General features: G+C 38.2%; 1 protein-coding gene across 4 annotated transcripts in view; it reads left to right on the top strand.

Moving 5' to 3' along the window:
* The window catches only part of LMNTD1 (lamin tail domain containing 1), a 475,302-nt gene that overhangs the window by 107,838 nt on the left and 346,415 nt on the right, over positions 1-21,049 (top strand). For 3 of the 4 annotated variants that reach the window (XM_079139428.1, XM_079139427.1, XM_079139422.1), the window contains one exon: positions 4,410-4,582. The gene's annotated coding sequence lies outside the window, so the exon portion shown is untranslated. Of the gene's footprint in view, positions 1-3,893; positions 4,015-4,409; positions 4,583-21,049 lie in introns of those variants that run through there. The other variant, XM_079139426.1, reaches the window with a different exon arrangement.

The raw sequence follows: 21,049 nt of genomic DNA, 5'->3' as shown, positions 1-21,049 counted from the left end.
GAGTTATTTGACCAAGTTAATGGCAAGTGAATATAAATTATTTTTCTCTGTAAAAAGGGAGCACCAGTAAAATTCCGTTGACAAAACTTGAAAGTAAGTCTTAACTATTCTTATTCAAGTTATTTTCTAAATCAAACTTGACTTCACAAATTCATTTCTTAGACTTTTTTTTTCTAGGACTCCGAAAAATAATATCTCTTTTTTATTCTTAGACTAGGGTTGTAATAGATGAATGAAGGTAATTTTTCCAATTTCTTTGACGTGTCCTGACTTTGGCTATAGTTTTTGCTTTTTTCTCCCCTCATGTTTGATCAGGGACAGTGATGCTTCTGTTCTCTGAGTCCAAAAAGCATCAAAGCAGCTCTGGGGATGTCGTTTGGTGGTAGAGTGCTCTCCTACCAAGTGCAAGATCCTGGGTTCAATCCCCAGTGCTGCAAACAAACAACAAAAAACACCAAACAAATAAAAAAAAGCATCATAGGAATCAATAAAAAAGGAAATAAACAATTAATACTCTCAACTACTCCTGGGTTTTTAATGTTTCATTTTATTTGTCCTATATATACTACATGACTCAACACATATGAATGATGTCTTAAACTCTTGTTGGCTCCAAAAGCAATAAGTGGCCATAACTGAAGTGTACTCCATAGGTAAGTGTAAATCTAGATCATCTAAAATTCAGAGTGTAATTGGAATTACTTTTCAGCTTTCCAGAAGTTGACAATAGAAAATTATGTTGATACTTGGTGATCTTTGAAGACGCTTGCTCTGTATTTCCTCTTTCATGTTTTATATGTATTGACTAACATTTGACAATACCTTTGGAAATACAACAGGCTCAAAATAACTTGTAGGAGTTTGTGCAAAAGAGTATTAGTAGTATGACTATAGGCTAATCATCCTCAGAGCCTTGTTCCACTTACTGACACCCAGGGAAGCCATGTTTTTTTTGTTTGTTTGTTTGTTTTTTGTATGAATACAGGTATAATGATATTTAACTCACAGATTTAATTATCATTGTCTTTATGATCATTATCTCTGTGATAATGATAATATCACACATTATCACAATCATAATTATGTGAATTTTTTTGTATATTTGCCATTATAATAATTAATTCACTGTCTAGTGATCTTTTTAAAAGAGATCATTGCTAGATATGTAAGAACATGCTATTGAATCCATATAATTAGTCTAAATCTCAAAAACATCCATGAATTAACAAATATAACTTTCCATGTCTTTGGCAAATGTATATGAAATAGGTAGTATTATCTATCATTTAAATATGGGATTTAGTTTAGTTTAGTGAGACAAAAGGGCAGAACAGAGGATTTATGATAGTCTCAGGGCCAGGGCCAGGAGTATTTGTAATGCTCACTGTTCCCAAAGAAAATAGAGTAGAATGGACCATAAAAATAAAAACATCAAAATATAGTAAGAAGAAATTGAATAAAGGCAACAGGATTTAGGGATGTGAAAGGGAGGCTGAGAACTATTGCTTTGATGTAGAATGCAGTGAAACCAAACGAAAAATAAAAATAAGTATGTTGGACTAGGAGATATTTTTGGGAACTTAGATAAAGAATTGGGTTTGCTGACAGAGGGGTGTTTGGAAATGTACATAAGTCTCCCTCTTTCAATTTCCTGTTTGTAGAAGCACAGAGGGAAAACTTAGAAAATAAAAAATCAGAGGTGTTGTTATTGGGGGGCTCTAAGGTTGTTACCTCATTACTCTCATTCCTGAAGGACTATCACTTCTCATGCCCTTTAGTTTTTATTTTATTTTATTTTATTTTATTTTATTTTACTTAATAATAGAATTTATACAAATTAGCTATGTAACACCCTTATAGACATATGTTTTAGGAAAAAAAAAAAAACAATATTTGCCCTTTATTGAAGTCATAATTCCATGGCGGACCAAACGTGGCTTCTCTGTATGTTTGAAGTGTCATGCACAGTGATCCTGAAGATGAGGATGCAGAGAAGCAGGGTGGGCGGTCGGGAAGGTGCCTCTGGAACTCTTAAGAAGAGTCATGATCCACTGTTATGTATAAAGTAAGAAAAGCACCGTCAAGAAAATGGTCCCATAGATTTTTTTTAAACATATAAGAACTTCCAATATTTATATGATAAAATATTAAATACAAATATTATAGCTTTGACTAGTTATTGCAGTAAAAAGACCATAAAGAAATACAACAACAGATAAAGAAAGGGAATAATGTTCATACCCCAGATACCACTCATGGGTCCTGCTCAGTCTCTAGGTCCTGCTTCTGCTCTAATCACCAAACCAAATACTGAAAGAAGGTGTAAGCATCGATTCTGTTGCTTTTTTCAAAGACAATCTTTTTATTCTTCTGGCTGCATGTAAGATTTTCTCTTTGTTTTGAATTTCACTGTTTTTATTTATTATGTAACTCTGGGATTTTTCAGTTTATTTTTCCTTGGAGTTCATAGAGTTTTTTCCATCTCTGTCTTGAGTCAGTTTTATAAATTCTTCATCATTTTTGTTTTAAATATTGCTTCTGCTTTATTCCTCTCTCCTTTCTAAAATAAGGATTAGAGTTTTTCATAATAAATTATCTGCTCTAGTTACTACATTTTTATGTGTCTGTTCTTCATCTGAATATTTTCTTCTGACTCACATTCTGATTTTTGAATTTTCTCATTAGTTGAATAATTTCCATTGAGGTGTTATGCTGGTTAATGTATTTTTTAATTCCAGAATTTCTGTTTATTCTGAGGTTTCCAATTCTCTGTTAGAGTACCCAGTCTAATGTCTTATTTCCTTATTCTCCTGAACTCTGTTTCTGTTGTCTGTTGTTTCTCTGGATTTGTGGCCATGTCATCTTTGCACCTCAAGTGTCTTATTGTTTAGGAATCCATAATAGCCATTTACTGGAAAATTATAAAAACAATTGAAACCTGAAATTCTATATTTTCTTAGAGAAGATTAACCTTGACTACCCGAGGGTGGCTAAAAGTACTAGAGTCCCAGGATCACATTAATCTCATTTCATTGATTGATTTGTTTTAAAGTTAGGCCTTTATCTCTGCAAAGACTGTCCTATTTCTCATTTACTTCTTTTGTCAAGAGCATTTGGGGTAAAATGGATTAATGTTTGGGGCATTGAACATTAATATAAAGCACCTGACAGTGCTTATACACAGTCCTTGCTATATACATATATACTTAAAATTCTGTGCTTAAAATTTTAGTGATCTCAAGAGTCAGTTGACAGGGGTTAAGGTTATGACTTAACTGTGAATTTATTTCATCACTCTGTGTGAGTTGTTGAGTTCCTCTGAGCTTGGTTCCTTTGTGGGTAAAATGAAGACATCGATGAGATGACTTCTAAGGTCTCTTCTTCCTCCCAAATTTTATACTGTGCAATTCTTAAATAGAACTACAGACACATTGTCTGCCCTCTTCCCTACCTAGTTCTCCAAGAACATTTGCTAAGAAAATGTATTATGGGAGATACTGTTGAACTTTCCTGCCTACAAGGTTGCAGGCAGAGGAGTTTGGGTGGATAACTTAATGGAGTTATCATTCCTTCAGTTTCTTTAGATCATCAAGTTATTAAAGCAACTTCAAAATGGCATGTCTGATGTGGTTGCTATCACTTTATTTGAAAAACATTCATCAACAGAATATTTTTGGGATAAAAGAGCAAGAGATATTTGTTAATAGTTAAGGCCATGTTTCTCTCTACCATGAACAGTTTATCATTGCCTTTCATATCTTTTTAGTAATAAGAAAATGAAACTCTTATTTTGAAACATAATTTGTTAAATATTCTGTTAAAGTGATGAGTTAAATGCGATTATAATTTCAAAATCATTTTAAATCCTATTTTATCTTCCTTGTCTACAGACTTATAATCTATCCATTCTTCATGTATGGGATCTACATGAAGAGTTTTCTGTAGCTCAGAATCAAGATATGCCAATTCCATTGCATTCTTTAGAGTATTACATGGCAAAGGTATCAAATTAGTGTATGTATTATTTTTGTCAGTTTGTGTTTAAAAATCTCATTAAAATTTCCTTTCCTCATCTTAGCTGTATTAAGTGCAGCATAACCAAACAAAGGTAGTTACCAAATCACTAATGTCTACTGGTTTTACTTTTTAAGAGAAATATCCACAATAAAATCTGAATTAGTACATAGATATGTCACCCAAAATTGCTTAGTAGTATTCATAGCTTTTCAAACTATGCATCTAAGAAAAAATTTTGGTTTATTTTAGACATGTAATCCAAGAATTTGAAGAATTTATTTACCTTAAGCAATTTGAATAAATGTGACTTTGTGGTTTGTGGGTTGGGGTGGTCTCATTGGCCTCAAGGGCAATCTTACTTTCTCCTCCATCTGCTTGTTATAAAATGGCAGGCATTTCAGGAGATAAGGGGAGGCTGCCAATTACGCAGAAGTACCATCCCACTCATCTGGAAGAGCCCCCCAAATATCCTAGAATTCCATACAAGCAGCAATATGGAAAAGAAGCCAATATTGCCAAGGTGATCTGGATTCAGGAATAGATGCAAAAGGCTTTCAATCAAAAAGTAAGTCAAATTTATAACATGTAGTTTTGTTTGTTGTCTTTGCAGAATTTGATATGCTGTTAGAGTTTCTTTGACTGCTTTCCTTCTCTAAGTCTGAATCATCACTGTTTACTAAAGAAAAGTGTGTTCCTACCCTTGATCTTAAGAAAAATTGATAAATATTTTCTCAGTCTTGAAGAAAAGATAGTTATCACAGTGGAGGAACTAGAAGACTTAAATTCTTCCTTTTTTATTTTTGATATTTTTATGTTGGGGTCTTGCTTTTCAATTTACTGGCTCTTTGATCTGTTATTTTTAAATCGGTCTTCAACACAGTTTCCTAATTTATGAAACTGAAGTAGTAATAGTATCTATAGGTACTAGACAATTGTTAGTGATAAATGTGTTTATTGTTTTACATGAATAAACTGGAGTAAACTTATGCCTTTTAACCTGATACAAAATACCTGTGTTTGGTAGGTAAAGAACAGTTGCATCTGCCTTGGTGATTCATGTTCAATTTAGGATTGAGCTGGGTGCTGTCAAATGTGAAAACATGGTCCTCACCTGGACAACTTAAATTTAGTTATGTACATACCAAATATATCATAGCATATAGAATATAGTGTTGAGTTGTAAAAACTTATTGAGTTATACATTTAAGATATATACTTTGTATGCACATTATTAATGAACAAAAAGGACAACAAAAATAAACAATTATTATGGCAATAATGTGGGGTGTGAAAACATAAAGACATTTGTAGCCAACTTGAAAATAATAGTTGAAAATAATAGCTTTGTATTTTTGGAACCACCATGCTGATAAAAAAAATTAGAAATCATCACAAAGCACTACTTAACCTGGCTACCTTCTAAAATTGGAATCGGTTCCTAAACCAGATGAAAATCTATGTCTATGATAATTAAAATAGTTCAATTTTTCTGTGTCTCTACACTGCCTAAACATGGCTGCATTAATGGAACATGATGTCCTAGAAAGTTTAAAGGAAATAAATAAGAGGAGTTTGTTAAATTAATCTATATAATCCACCAAAAGCAAGAAAGAGTTTTTCCTCTAATTCTAGCAGAAAAGTCTTGAGATGAAATGCCTGAAACTTTTCTTATTATGTTCCCATCCCTGAACCAACTAATGGAGATGGAGCTCTCTCACTGCCTGGCTTGTAGTGTCAGTGAGTGATTGACACAGTACAGGGACTGACAGTCCCTAAGACTACATGTTTTACGAGAGATTGGTTCTTTGAAAGAAGTGAATTTAGGCAGACAATTCACAACTTTTTACAGAGTGTGTATGTAAAGAAGGTTGAACATTCTGTTGAATTACTTTATCAAAATTTCAAAGTGAGATAGGGGTGGGAAACTGATTTAAGGATTAAAGATATAGATGCGCATCTATAGCAATGCTGGACTTATTTTATCCAGAGGGCCAAAACTAAAGGAAGGAATCTAGGGTGGCTCCTTGATAATCCAATTCGTGTGACTTGGAGGACAGTGCTGACACTGTTTTTGAAAGGGAGACAAAGAAGTAGAGGTGGAAGAGAAGAGGATGAATTGAGTTTAGGCATGATGAATTGCAGAAAACAACCAGTTGGAAAAACATGAGTGAAAACACATTGTAAAGTTTTTTAAAATACTAGATTCTTTCAACAGATACATGAATTACAGAATTGAAAACAGTCACAGAAGGGAAAAAAGTGTTCAGTGAATTTCTTCTGGCAAAACAAGTTCATCATATACTTTACTTGGCAACTGAAACAGCTCTATTCCACTGTATTTTTTGATTACTAAGAATATCTGGTTAAGGAATATGATTCCCACTTAAAAATAATTCATACTTGTAAGAGATAATTCAGAAAAGATGGAATAAAACAATATACCATGTACAACAATGAGTGTCTTTGGCACAGTCCCTCTTCGCTGAAATGTTTTTTAGTTGTTATAAATAATATTTATTATAAAAAAAACTCTAACAAGGGGCTGGGATTTTAGCTCAGTAGTGGAGCGCTTGCCTCGTATTGATGAGGCACTGGTTTCAATCCTCAGCACCACATAAAAATAAATAAATAAAATAAAGGTATTGTGTCCATCTACAACTAAAAATTTTTAAAAGCCCTCTAATAATACAGAAAAGGAGTTAATATCATTTAAATCTCATTACCTTGAGATAGACTCTATTTGCATCTTGATTGTTTTCATGCATCAAATTTATTTAAATGGGGTCATATTATTTATGCTCTCTTTATTATGTACATCTCTGTCAAATTATTTACTTATGTTTTCCTTGCTTCTCTCTTTCTTATTTCTTAATCCTTTCTACAAAACATCCTAGATTAATGTGTATATGTGTATGTACATATGTATACATATGTTAATCAATTATAAACTATGTAAAAATGTTCTTATTTTACATGTGTGCATACATATTGTGTGTATGTACATATTTAATTCCATATAATCAATCAATATCTGTCTGTCTGTCTATCTATCTGTTCTGCCATTATTTTAAAATTGTTTTTAAGAGCTGGGAGTACAGCTTAGTGGTACAGCATTTACCTAGGAGCATAAAACCCTGGGTTTGATACCCAGGCACCACCAAAAAAAAAAAAAAAAAAAAAAAAAAGACAAGAAAGAAAGAAAAAAGGAAAAGCAATTTAAAATAAGAGTTATATCATATACACTTTTCTATGCCTGTCTTAACAGTACCTTGAGAACACTCTCCAAGTTGGTGGCCTTAGTTATCATGTAAGAACATCTCTTCTATTTGAGTATAACTCCCCTAAAAGTTGGGGTAGGGGCATATTTATTTCCGTAGCACCTAATATTGTACCACATATAGCAGACTTAAGAACATATAGGCTGAGATGATTCCTATTTTCAAATCAGGCTATTGTGAATATTTGGACTGAACAATTTGCCACAGTACATTTATGCAAAGTGCTGTGACAGGCCCCATTAGATTAAAAATATTATTATTTTTCATTTCACATATGAAAAAATAAAATGCATGGACCTTAAATAACATTTCCAAGTGCATAAAACTTGTAGACTACAGGATAACTGCACCCTAGTCTCACAAATTCCAACCAAATGTGTTATGCCTGGTGTTTTGTAAAGCTACGTGGCCACCCTGATAAGATGAACATGTCCAACATATATCAGTCATTTGATCTCGAGAACTTGTACTATGATCTTTGCCTGGACTTTACATACTTTGCCCGTAGTCAGTTTCCTCTTCAGAGTCTCCTAGGTTGTATAGTAGACATGAATTTTCACATGTCCTTTAAATAAGAGGAGAATAAGACAAAATGAGTTTATTTTATCAGATGACATACAAGAAGTCAATAAAGGAAAGCCACAAAGAAATCAGGTCTATCAATTCTCAGGCTAGAATTTTGTCTCCTAACAAAATCTAAATTCATAAAAGACCCACAGAGTTTAAGTTTTGTTAGAAAAGTGAATCTCAACATTTGTACTTGGTTAATTTATGGCTTTCAGGAGAAGAAAAGGAGGAAATGTGGTGCTTCTTATGTAGTGGGTACACAGCTGGAGATGCAGAGCCAAGCTCCTGAGCTGGTTGTGCTGCACAGATGGCCTGCAACAGAATCTCCTGGGGAGCGGTGGAGATGGGTCCACCCACTGAATCAGAATCTGGGAGCTGGGGCTGGAATTTGGGGTATAAAGTGTCTGAGATGGACTTCTATTAAGCATGCCAGATTACTTTTGTGTACTCCACAGGACCCTCTTGTGCATCTTCGCTTATGGGAAAAGAAACCACTTACTCTGGGCTCTTGGGGAGTTACTTACATTCCCTGATTCTTAGTTTCTGCATCTCTAACATGGGAATAATTGCATTATGAACACAGAGAACTTTGATAAGAATTAAAAGTAATATATGCAAATGTTCTGGCTCTCAATGTTTATTCAGTATCAATGGTATGAAGCCCAAATTAATCATAAGAGAGAGAGAGAAGATTTAGGAGGACATTTCAGAGAACATGAATTTGATGAAATTTATGTGACCTTCAATTTGCAAAATATCTTGAAGGAAGAAGGTTAGGAAATATAATGATAGGAAATGACTGAACTCAAAGGTCAAGATTTTAACAGATTCTGGGAATCACCATTCTTTAGAAGCAAATGAGTAAGTACCTGAGTAAGACACAGACCCAGGCAAAGGCATGGAGCAGAGATGGGTAGTTGTGGAATACATTTGGATGGGTGGTACTGTTTAGACAGTGGTGATAAAACCATTGAACTCTGTTGATTCAGGTGCCAAATGGTGAAGCAGTGATTCCAGCAGCACAAATACACACCTCTAGGGAATATTAGAATGTGCCAAGTTAGAAGAATATGGATTTTTTGTAAATTATGCCTTTGCAAATACATGTGATGGAAAAATTCATACATTTTCTCTACAAGTAAAACAAAAAATCAAATTTAGAATCAATTCTAATGAGCAAGTGGGAAATTTTTATCAGAAATACTTCTCAGATATGCTTAGAGATAAGTCACAATCTCTCTTTGCTTTAGAAACCTCATCAGTGAAAAGAACAAGCAATTGTCTCACAAGGTCTGTTCAGAGAAATTCCCTGATCCTACATTAACACAATAAGATGCTGGTTTTAGCCTAATTTGGTTTAAGTCCCATCTGAATTGGGAATCTTAACAAAATAGCATTTCCATTAGTAGATTTTCTGTGTTGTACATCTTGGCTTATGTTATATTATGCATTGTTCCTGCATATAAAATCAAGTTATTTGTGGGAAGAAAATAACAGTTACTATTGATTAAGCACTTAACCAGGACTAAGCACTCAATCAAATCCCTTACAAATTTGGAGCCTACAAGAATCCTGGAAGGTAAATAACTATTATGATGCCTACTTTTTTTCTTGGGAGAAAATAGAAGAGTGATTCAGAATTATCAAGCTGTTTCTGGGCAGAGGAGAGCCTGGACACCATGCCTCAGTCTATGCACCAGTCGCCATATTGAGAAGGAAAAGAGGCCACAACCTGCTGGTAGTGGAAAGGGGCTCCACTCCATTTAGAAAGGGACTCTACTCCATTGATGACTAGAGGAGCGCTCCTTGGGTTAGATTCTGTTTTGTATCCATTCCTGAGTGTGTTCCACTTTCTATTCCTGGAATCATCTCCTCAGAGACCCAAATGCTGACATTACAACCATGAAATGAGCCATCTGTCACTGGGCATCTTGGCTATAAAGCATTATTTTTTAATCCAGAAAGAGGGGAAAAGAACTGATGGGGATTTTGCAAGGTGAAGTTCGGGGCAGAGGTCTGAAGGACACCGTAGATGAAGGAAGCCTCTCATTGCTTGGGTGAGGGCTCTGGGCATGCCTATTCCCCAAGCTGATTGTGGCGATCCTGAAGTGTTTCAGGAAAGGATTCCCTTACAGTTGTCCTGCTTGGTTTTTGTTGTCTGGAATCAAAGATAACTTACCAAATGACATAGAGGAGAAAGGAATGAAATTTTTAAATGATATTAAAGAGAATTTAATTAATGTCTATGGCAAAGACTACTTAGAAATGCTCTTCATTCTGGAAAAAAAAAAAAAAAAAAAAACTCTTCCCCAATTTACTTTTGAAGCAAAGTTTTCTGCTTTGATTGAAGTTCACCATTTTAAAATAGTCTGAAAACTCATGAGGCTGGCATTTCAGTTTAGCAAGATGAGATAGGGCAACATTTGTATTTTTAGCTGAATGCAGTAAATAAGGAAGAAGAGTTTATTTTACTTTGCATGAATAATTAACTAAAATAAGAAATACATATTCAATAACCAGAAAAAATAACTTCCTGAAATTGTTTTCTGAGGTGCGCTTGAGTCTATAGGACCCAGGGACTGAACTTCTCAGGAAACAAGGTGGGAACAACTTGTTTTTTATTGAGGCGCCTCAAAATTTTTATTTTCAATTTCTCAGCTTTCAACAATAAGCCTGGCAATTCGCCATGTATAAACCTTAGCTCATCTTAACCTCTTGGGTTTTGGCGTGTGGGTGATATGTAGGCTTCAGTTGGGGATGTCTGCCTGGGACATGGCAACATCCCCATCATCATCCCTGGGCACCTCAGGAGATTCTTCACAAGTCATTTTAACATTTGCTGGTACCTTTTTACACACTTAGGAAAGTCCATAACCTAAGAGATATAATGTTGATCCAAATATAAAGAATATGGGTGCGGAGTTCAAGTTGGAGTACGAGGTTGGAGGTCTCAAGTTCCAGCTTTGAGAGCCAGGGTTCCCAGGATTCTTGATCCAACAATAAACTGTTCGAATTCAAGAGCCTTGCTACTCGTTTGTCCCCACTCCAAATCAACCCCACCGGACAGCTCACAGCACATAGTTATGCCAGTCCTTCCACAAATCCCGTGAGATTACTTCTGAGGAAATTTGGCATGAACCTCAGTTTCCTCATCTGTGCAGTGGTTCTGATGATATTTTTTGGAAGTTACTGTGAGGAGTAAATAATACCACTTAAGGAGGTTTCATGATGGTGGCCTAGAGGGTGGCTGCATTTCATGTTGCTCCAGGACTCAGGATTCAAAAGAGGAGATTTTGAGACACTTGGGACCAACTCAAAGCAGCCGGGTGACTCTCACCCGTTGGGAAGGCGTCCCGGATGGGACGGTGGTCCCGGAACGCAGGGAACTTTGTGAAGTAGAGCTGCCGGCGAGACGCCCCTCCCCCCACTGAAGCAGTGAACGCGGACAACTGGGAGCGCCGTAAAGGAGGCCGCTCGGCACAGCGCTGGGACTCGGAGCAACCACTGGGACCCCGGCGGCTGCCCAGGGGAGGAGTGGCGAGGAGAGCTGTGTGGACTCAGAACACCGGGGCCTGCCCTGAGGAGGAGGAGGAGGAGCGTGGCCGCTTGGATTCGGAGTGACTGCACCAGAGCTACAGGCGGTTGCCAGAGGAGGGGCTGCGTGGCGAGTTGTTTGGACTCAGACCACTTCTGAACACCGGGGCCTGCCCGGAGGAGGAGGAGGAGGAGGAGGAGGAGGAGGAGCGCGGTGGGTTGTTTGGACTCGCAGTGACTGCATTAGCGCTCCAGGCGGCTGCTCAGAGGAGAAGGCGAGTGGTGAGTTGTTTGGACTTAAAGCGACCGCTCCTGAACACAGGGGGGCTGCCTGGAGGAGAAGCGTGGTGGGTCGCTTGGTCTTGAGTGGCCGCAGCAGAGCTCCGGGCGGTTGCCCAGAGGACCCGTGCAGCGGGTCACATGGATTCAGAACCACTCAGAGTGACCGCTCCTGAACACCCGGGGGGTTATCTGGAGAAGGAGGAGGAACGGGGAGTGTCATTTCGACTCGGAGTGATTGATTGCCCAGGGCTACGGGTGGTTGGTGGGAGGTGGAGGCACGCAGTGAGTTTCTTGGACTCCTAGTGACCGCACCGGAATACTGGGTGGCTGTCTGGAGGAAGAGGCATGTGGCGGGTCTCTGGGACTCAGAGCGATTGTTTGGGGCCCCAGGTGGCTGCTCAGAGGAGGGGCCGCATAGCCAGGCGATTAGGTGCAGAGCAGGGTCCCAGGATCTAGGAGGCTTCTTGGTGGAAGAGCCACACAGAGACAGGCTTAGGGCGGAGCGAAGGTTCCAGGCCTGCGGGCAGATTCTCTGAGGAGGGGCAGACTAAGGAGATTCATCTGTGAAGGGTGAGGCTTCCAGGCCCAGGAGGTAGGGCCGGGCCCCTGGGAACTTTGCAGAGGAAGGCAGCCCAGCCCAGGCGGTAGCTGTAAATTGAGGGGAACCTCTAGGAGGGAACTGACCAGCGAGACCTCCCCACCGGGTGAGTCTTCCCTGCCGGGTGAGGTTTCCCCACAAGGATGGTAAAACCAGAGACTCATGCCCAAACAGGCCTTGCCTCAGCCCGCAGCCTAGGTCCCCTTTGGATGACCATTGGTCAACAAGTGGAGGCACCTCTGCTCACTAGCAGGGATTATACCCCACCTGAAGGCCACCACTCCTAGAGAGGCAGCTTCCTTGTGGAGCACCTCATTATCAACTTCCTCCAAGACTTCAGCCTACTGAAGGCTAAGGGGGGATATATATAGAAATCTTCAGGGACATTGTAAGTCAATAGAGGAAATCTGCAATATCTCAGTGGTCCACTGATACCTGAACAATATGAGAAAACAAGGAAAGAAAATGCTGCAAACAAATCTAGATGTTACATCAATAAAACCCAATGACAGCATGGCAGAAGAAATGACAGAAAAGGAGTTCAGAATGTACACAATTAAAATGATCAGAGAAACAAACGATGAGATGAAAGAGCAAATGCATGCACTGAATGATGAGATGAAAGAGCAAATGCAAGCATTGATTGATCGCACCAATTGACAGTTAAAAGAGCAAATACAGGAAGCAAAAGATCATTTCAATAAAGAGTTAGAGATATTGAAAAAAAACCAAACAGAAATCCTTGACATGAAGGAAACAATAAACCAAATTAAGAACTCCATAGAAAACATATCCAATAGGATAGAACACCTGGAAGACAGAACCTCAGACATTGAAGACAAAATATTTAACCTTGAAAACAAAGTTGAACAAACAGAGAAGATGGAACAGAATCTACAAGAACTATGGGATATCATGAAAAGGCCAAATTTAAGAATTATTGGGATTGAGGAAGGCCTAGAGAAACAAGCCAAAGGAATGAACAATTTATTCAATGAAATAATATCAGAAAATTTCCCAAATCTGAAGAATGAAATGGAAAATCAAGTTCAAGAGGCTTATAGGACTCCAAATACACAAAATTACAACAGACCCACAAGAAGGCACATTATAATGAAAATACCTAACATACAAAATAAAGACAGAATTTTAAAGGCTGTGAGAGAAAAGAACCAAATTACATTCAGGGGGAAAACAATATGGATATCAGCAGATTTCAATCCAGACCCTAAAAGCTAGAAGGACCTGGAACAACATTTTTCAAGCCCTGAAAGAAAATGGATGCCAACCAAGAATCTTATACCCAGCAAAACTTACCTTCAATTTGATGGTGAAATAAAATCCTTCCATGATAAACAAAAGCTAAAAGAATTTACAAAAAGAAAGCCAGCATTACAGAACATTCTCAGCAAAATATTCCATGAGGAAGAGATGAAAAACAAAGAAGCAAATCAGCAAAGGGAGGAATTATCCTAAAGGAATTGTCAAATAAAGGAGGAAACAAGCTGTGTCAAACAAATAAATAAATAAAATTTAAAAAATGAACCAAATGACCGGGAAACCAAATCATATCTCTATAATAACCCTGAATGTTAATGGCCTGAATTCATCAATCAAAAGACATAGACTGGCAGATTGGATTAAAAAGAAAGATCCAACAATATGTTGCCTGCAAGAGACTCACCTCATAGAAAAAGATACCCATAGATTAAAGGTGAAAGGATGGGGAAAAACATACCATGCACATGGACTCAGCAAAAAAGCTGGAGTATCCATCCTCATTTCCGATAATGTGGACTTCAAGCCAAAGTTAGTCAGAAGGGATAAAGAAGGTCATTTCATACTGCTTAAGGGAAGCATAAATCAGCAAGATATAACAATCATAAACATCTATGCCCCAAACAGTGGCTCATCCATGTATGTCAAACAAATCCTTCTCAATTTCAGAAACCAAATAGACCATAACACAATAATACTAGGTGATTTTAACACGCCTCTCTCACCACTGGACAGATCTTCCAGACAAAAATTGAACAAAGAAACCATAGATCTCAATAACACAATCAATAATTTAGACTTAACGGACATTTATAGAATATACCATCCAACCAAGAGCGAATACACTTTCTTCTCAGCAGCACATGGATCCTTCTCTAAAATAGACCATATATTATGCCACAAAGCTAATGTTAGCAAATACAAGAAGATAGAGACACTACCATGTATTCTATCAGATCATAATGGATTGAAGTTAGAAATAAATGAAAGAGTAAAACACAGAAACTCTTCCAACATCTGGAGATTAAACAATATGCTATTATATGATGAATGGATAACAGAAGATATTAGGAAGGAAATTAAAAAATTCTTAGAGGTAAATGAGAACAAAGAAACATCATATCAAAATCTCTGGGACACTATGAAAGCAGTACTTAGAGGGAAATTTATTTCATGGAGCGCATTTAATAAAAGAAGTAAAACTCAACAAATAAACGACCTAACACTACAGCTCAAAGCCCTAGAAAAAGAAGAACAGAACAGCACCGAAAGTAGTAGAAGACAGGAAATAGTTAAACTCAGAGCTGAAATCAATGAAATTGAAACAAAAGAAACAATACAAAAAATTGACAAAATAAATAGTTGGTTCTTCGAAAAAATAAACAAAATTGATAAACCTTTAGCCACACTAACAAAGAAAAGACGAGAGAAAACCCAAATCACTAAAATTCGGAATGAACAAGGAAATATCACAACAGACAGGATTGAAATACAAAACATAATTAGAAGCTATTTTGAAAATCTATACTCCAACAAAATAGAAAATTTCGAAGACATCAACAGGTTTCTAGAGACATATGAATTGCCTAAACTGAACGAGGAGGACATACACAATTTAAATAGACCAATTTCAAGTACTGAAATAGAAGAAGTCATCAAAAGCCTACCATCAAAGAAAAGTCCGGGACCAGATGATTTCTCAGCCGAGTTCTACAAAACCTTTAAAGAAGAGCTCATTCCAATACTTCTCAAAGTATTCCATAAAATAGAAGAGGAGGGAACCCTCCCAAACTCATTCTATGAAGCCAATACCACACTGATACCTAAACCAGACAGAGACTCATCAAGGAAAGAAAATTTCAGACCAATATCCTTAATGAACATCGACGCAAACATTCTCAACAAAATTTTAGCAAATCGCATACAAAAACATATTAAAAAGACAGTGCACCATGATCAAGTGTGTTTCATCCCAGGGATGCAAGGTTGGTTCAACATCAGGAAATCAATAAACGTAATTCACCATATCAATAGACTTAAAGTCAAGAATCACATGATTATTTCAATAGATGCAGAAAAAGCATTTGATAAAATACAGCACCCCTTCATGCTCAAAACACTAGAACAAATAGGGATAGTGGGAACATTCCTTAACATTGTAAAGGCCATTTATGCTAAGCCCACGGCTAATATCATTCTAAATGGTGAAAAACTGAAAGCATTCCCCCTAAAAACTGGAACAAGGCAGGGATGCCCTCTTTCACCACTTCTATTCAACATTGTTCTTGAGACTCTAGCCAGAGCAATTAGACAAACCAAAGAAATTAAAGGGATACGAATTGGAAAAGAAGAACTCAAACTATCCCTGTTCGCTGATGACATGATTATATATTTAGAGGAACCTGGAAATTCCACCAGAAAACTCTTAGAACTCATAAGTGAATTCAGTAAAGTAGCAGGTTACAAGATCAATGCCCATAAATCCAACGCATTTTTATACATAAGTGATGAATCTTCAGAAAGAGAAATTAGGAAAACTACCCCATTCACAATAGCCTCGAAAAAAATGAATACTTGGGAATCAATCTCACAAAAGAGGTGAAAGACCTCTACAAGGAGAACTATACAACACTAAAGAAAGAAATTAAAGAACACCTTAGAAGATGGAAAGATCTTCCATGTTCTTGGATAGGAAGAATTAATATTGTCAAAATGGCCATACTACCTAAAGTGCTATACAAATTCAATGCAATTCCAATTAAAATCCCAATGACGTACCTTACAGAAATAGAGCAAGCAATTATGAAATTCATCTGGAAGAATAAGAAACCCAGAATAGCTAAAGCAATCCTTAGCAGGAAGAGTGAAACAGGGGGTATTGCAATACCAGATCTTCAACTCTACTACAAAGCAATAGTAACAAAAACGGCATGGTATTGGTACCAAAATAGAAAGGTAGATCAATGGTACAGAATAGAGGACACGGACACAAACCCAAATAAATACAATTTTCTCATACTAGACAAAGGTGCCAAAAATATGCAATGGAGAAAAGATAGCCTCTTCAACAAATGGTGCTGGGAGAATTGGAAATCCATATGCAACAGAATGAAACTAAATCCATATCTCTCACCATGCACGAAACTCAACTCAAAACGGATCAAGGACCTCGGAATCAGACCAGAGACCCTGCAGATTATAGAAGAAAAAGTAGGTCCAAATCTTCACCTTGTTGGTCTAGGATCAGACTTCCTTAACAGGAGTCCCATAGCACAAGAAATAAAAGCTAGAATCAACCACTGGGATAGAATCAAATTAAAAAGCTTTCTCTCAACAAAGGAAACTATCAGCAGTGCGAAGAAAGAGCCTACAGAGTGGGAGAGTATCTTTGCCAATCATACATCAGATAGAGCACTAATCTCCAGAATCTATAAAGAACTCAAATTCTCTACTCCAAGAATTCAAATAATCCATCGACAAATGGGCTAAGGAAATGAATAGACACTTCACAGAAGAAGATCTACAAGCAATCAACAAACATGTGGAAAAATGTTCAACATCTCTAGTCATAAGAGAAATGCAAATCAAAACCACCCTAAGATTCCATCTCACCCCAATTAGAATGGCGATTATCAAGAATACGAGCAACAACAGGTGTTGGCGAGGATGTGGGGAGAAAGGTACACTCATACATTGCTGGTGGGGCTGCAAATTAGTGCAGCCACTCTGGAAAGCAGTGTGGAGATTCCTTAGAAAACTTGGAATGGACCCTCCATTTGACCCAGCTATCCCACTCCTTGGCCTATACCCAAAGGACTTAAAATCAGCATACTACAGAGATACAGCCACATCAATGTTCACAGCTGCTCAATTTACAATAGCCAGACTGTGGAACCAACCTAGATGCCCTTCAATTGATGAGTGGATAAAGAAACTGTGGTATATATATACAATGGAATATTACTGAGCCATAAAGAATGACAAAATTATGGCATTTGCAGGCAAATGGATGAAATTGGAGAATATCATGCTAAGTGAGATAAGCCAATCTCAAAAAGCCAAAGGACGAATGATATCGCTAATAAGTGGAGGATGACACATAATGGGGGGGAGGGAAGGGTTAATGTTAGGGTTAGAGTTAGGGTTAGGGAGGGGGGCAAGTATGGAGGAAGGAAGTACTGTATAGAGGGTAAAGAGGGGTGGGAGGGGTGGGGGGAAGGGAAAAAATAACAGAATGAATCAAACAACATTACTCTATGTAAATTTATGATTACACAAATGGTATTCCTTACTCCATGTACAAACAGAGAAACAACATGTATCCCATTTGTTTACAATAAAAAAAAATAAAGAATATGCTAGTCAATTTTAAATAAACCATTCAGTAAAATGAATAATAAGTGGTATATTCTTATTATGCATAAGTGAAAGAATAAAATATACAAAAGTAGAAAGATAAGCAAAAGAAATTCATAAGAGTTACAATTTTAGGGGGTGGAGCCAGATGGTGGCTGAGTAAACCTCCAGTGATGGTCTCCCCAAGTGCTCACTGAGTTGAACAGCTATTCACCCACCAAACTATCTTCACAAGCACTAAGGAAGCCAGGTGAGAGACCACAGTGCCTGCTTTTAGTATTAATAAAACAAAAAGATAATTGATAAAGGCAGGAAGGGAGGAGTTTCCCGTGATACCCGCCCCCACTCCAAGCAGCCCAGTTCAGAGCAAGACTATTCCCCATTGGGTGGAAGACAGAATTAAGTCCAGGACTTGGACTTGAAACCCAGTAACAGGCCCACCACAGTGAAACCCAGTGCTGGGCAAAGCACCACAACCTCTACCTGCAAGAGAATGCCTGTGGACTGAGCCACTGGAACTACATTAGGCCAGGTGGCTGAGTGCCTCCTATCCCTCCTCAACCTTGGTCAGCAGAGCAGGGAGCAGGGCAGGAAAGCTAGCACAGAGTTTTGTCTTAGAACCCACTTCCAGGCCGTGTGATGAGACCCAGCATTTGGTAGAAACTGAAAGCCCTGTTCACAGACCAGAGCTCACAGGCCAAGCTTCTAGACTGACTGGCATCAGACTGAGACATGCAGGTGGGTGTGACAGACTTGCATTTCAGTCTGCATCAGTTCCAGACTTGCAAAGGACCTGGATACCCTTGACCTCCTCCTGAGACTGCCCCTGAAAGCATGAAACTCAGGTGTGACGCAGCTTAGCGTCGGGTTTGGCAGCCTTGGAATTGTCCCAGCCACCTCGTCCTTATGTTTGGGCAGCATACCCCTCACTGACTCAGTGCTCACCTATAGGTCTCTAGAACTACCCTGGCACCAGGCAGAGAGACCTGTATCCCAAAAGGACTGACTTGAGTTTTGACCTGCCCATGCCTTGGTTCACCCCAAGGCTGTACAGTTCCTTATACCTGTAAGACTCAAGCATGACCAGCTTACATCAGCCTAGGTGGCCAAGGGAATGCTTTCCCCAATGATAACCCAATGTTGGGCAGCCTTTCGTCATGTAAGACCCCATTTGGTGGGTATAGGACATGGTAGTAAGCACAAGACTGCCTGAGAACTCAGTGTTTGGCTGATGAAACCTAACACTGGGAAGATCCTAATGGTCTCCATCTCTAGGCCAGCTTATGGATGAAGCATCTGGAACAGCTCCAGTGCCGGGGGAGGACATATGCCACTCCTCCTCAGTCTATTCCAGCTAGAATCACCTGTAACTGATTGTCAGCAGTCTTGTGCTACAAGTTCAGCTGGGCAATAGACAACTCATAGCTGCCTCAGCCTTGGTCATAGCTCAGTGTTGTGCTGGTCTTGGTGGGCTGTGGGCTCAGAATATGACATCGTTGGGTGGCATTGGTGACACAGGTATGACATAGGAGCCTGGAACTAGTTCATCCACAATTACTTGGCCCAGAGCTGGGAAGACTCTCACGGTGTGTGCAAATAGGCTAGTAACTAGGGATGATACACCTTGGTCTGCCCAGAATCCAGGAAGAGTCTTTTGGAGACAGACCGCTCTTACTAGGTGATCTCCTGCTTCTTCATGAACACCACCCACAGCAGCCGTGTATTTGGGGCAAACCTGGGCTTGAATTTCCCTGTAGCACTGAAACAGTGACAGGGGCAGACTCCCAGTAAATTCTGGACCTGGGTGTTACTTGCTGCTGACGTAGTAGCAGTAACTCTAGGTACTGAGAAAATACCTGCTTAGAATTTCTATAAAGACAGGTACAAAAACGCCAGATTGGGAAAACTAGAATAAATACCTAATCCTTCCATGTCCAGATGACATTTAATGACAACAAGCACCAAGGGCTTTCAGGAAACCATGACCTTGCCTAATAGTCAAGAGACGCCAGAAACTGACTAAATAGTAATCAGAATGAAATAACGTGCAGGGAATTTAAAATAGCTGTTTTAGGAAACTCAATGAGCTTGGAGAAAACACAATAATTTAATAGAGAAGTTTAACAAAGAGATGGAAGCAATGAAAGGAATTAAACAGAAATTATTGAACTGAAAAATACACTTAAGGAAATTAAAAATCTGATAGATGGTATCAACAAGAACATAGAGCAAACAGAAAAAAGAATTAGTTCAAAAACAGGATATTTGAAGTTATAGTTGGAGAAGAAAGAATGAAGAAGAATGAAAAAAGCTTTTGGGAATTTTGGGGCATCATTAAAAGAGCAAATATTTGTGGTATTGGGTTCAAGAGAGGACTTGATAATGGGGTAGGAAGTTTATTCAAAGAAATAATAACAGAAAACTTCTCAGACCTACAGAAGGATACAAATATCTAGGTACAGGAAGGTCAAAGGTCACCAGTCAAATTTAACTCAACTGTCTTTCCCAATATCTCTTATAATCAAGCTTTAAAAGGTGAAAGATTAAGAGGAAATTTTCAAGTCTGTAAGAGAAAAGAAACAAATAACAAACAGGTGTGTCCTGAATTACCTACTATTGGACTTCTGGCATAAATCTTATAAGCCAGGAAAGAGTGGCTTGAGACTTTTATAGTAGCATGAACAAAACTGTCAATTGATACTTTACCCAGCAAAGTTATCATTCAGAAATGAAGCAGAGATTAAAGACATTCCCAGATAAACAAAAACTGATAGAACATCTCCACCAGATCTGTTGCACAAGAAATTCTAAGCTTTGGTACTGGGGATTAAACCCAGGGGTGATCAGTCACTGAGCCACAGCCCCATCCTTTTTAGTATTTTGAGACAGGGTCGCACTAAGTTCTTTAGGGCCTTACTAAGTTGCTGAGGCTGACCTCGAACTTGCAATCCTCCTGCCTCAGCCTCCCACATTGCTGGGATTACAGGTGTGCATTATCAAGACCAACTAGAGGAAGTTTTTCAAACTGAAGGAAAGTGACATTTATAAGTAAAAAGAAAACCTGCAAAGTATAGAACTTCCTGGTAAGAGTAAATACACAAACAAATTCAAAATGCTTTAATATTGTAAGCATCATGAA

The sequence above is a fragment of the Sciurus vulgaris genome (assembly GCF_902686455.1).
Source record: "Sciurus vulgaris genome assembly, chromosome: 5".
NCBI lineage: Eukaryota > Metazoa > Chordata > Mammalia > Rodentia > Sciuridae > Sciurus > Sciurus vulgaris.
This window is presented reverse-complemented; position numbering and strand designations above follow the sequence as displayed.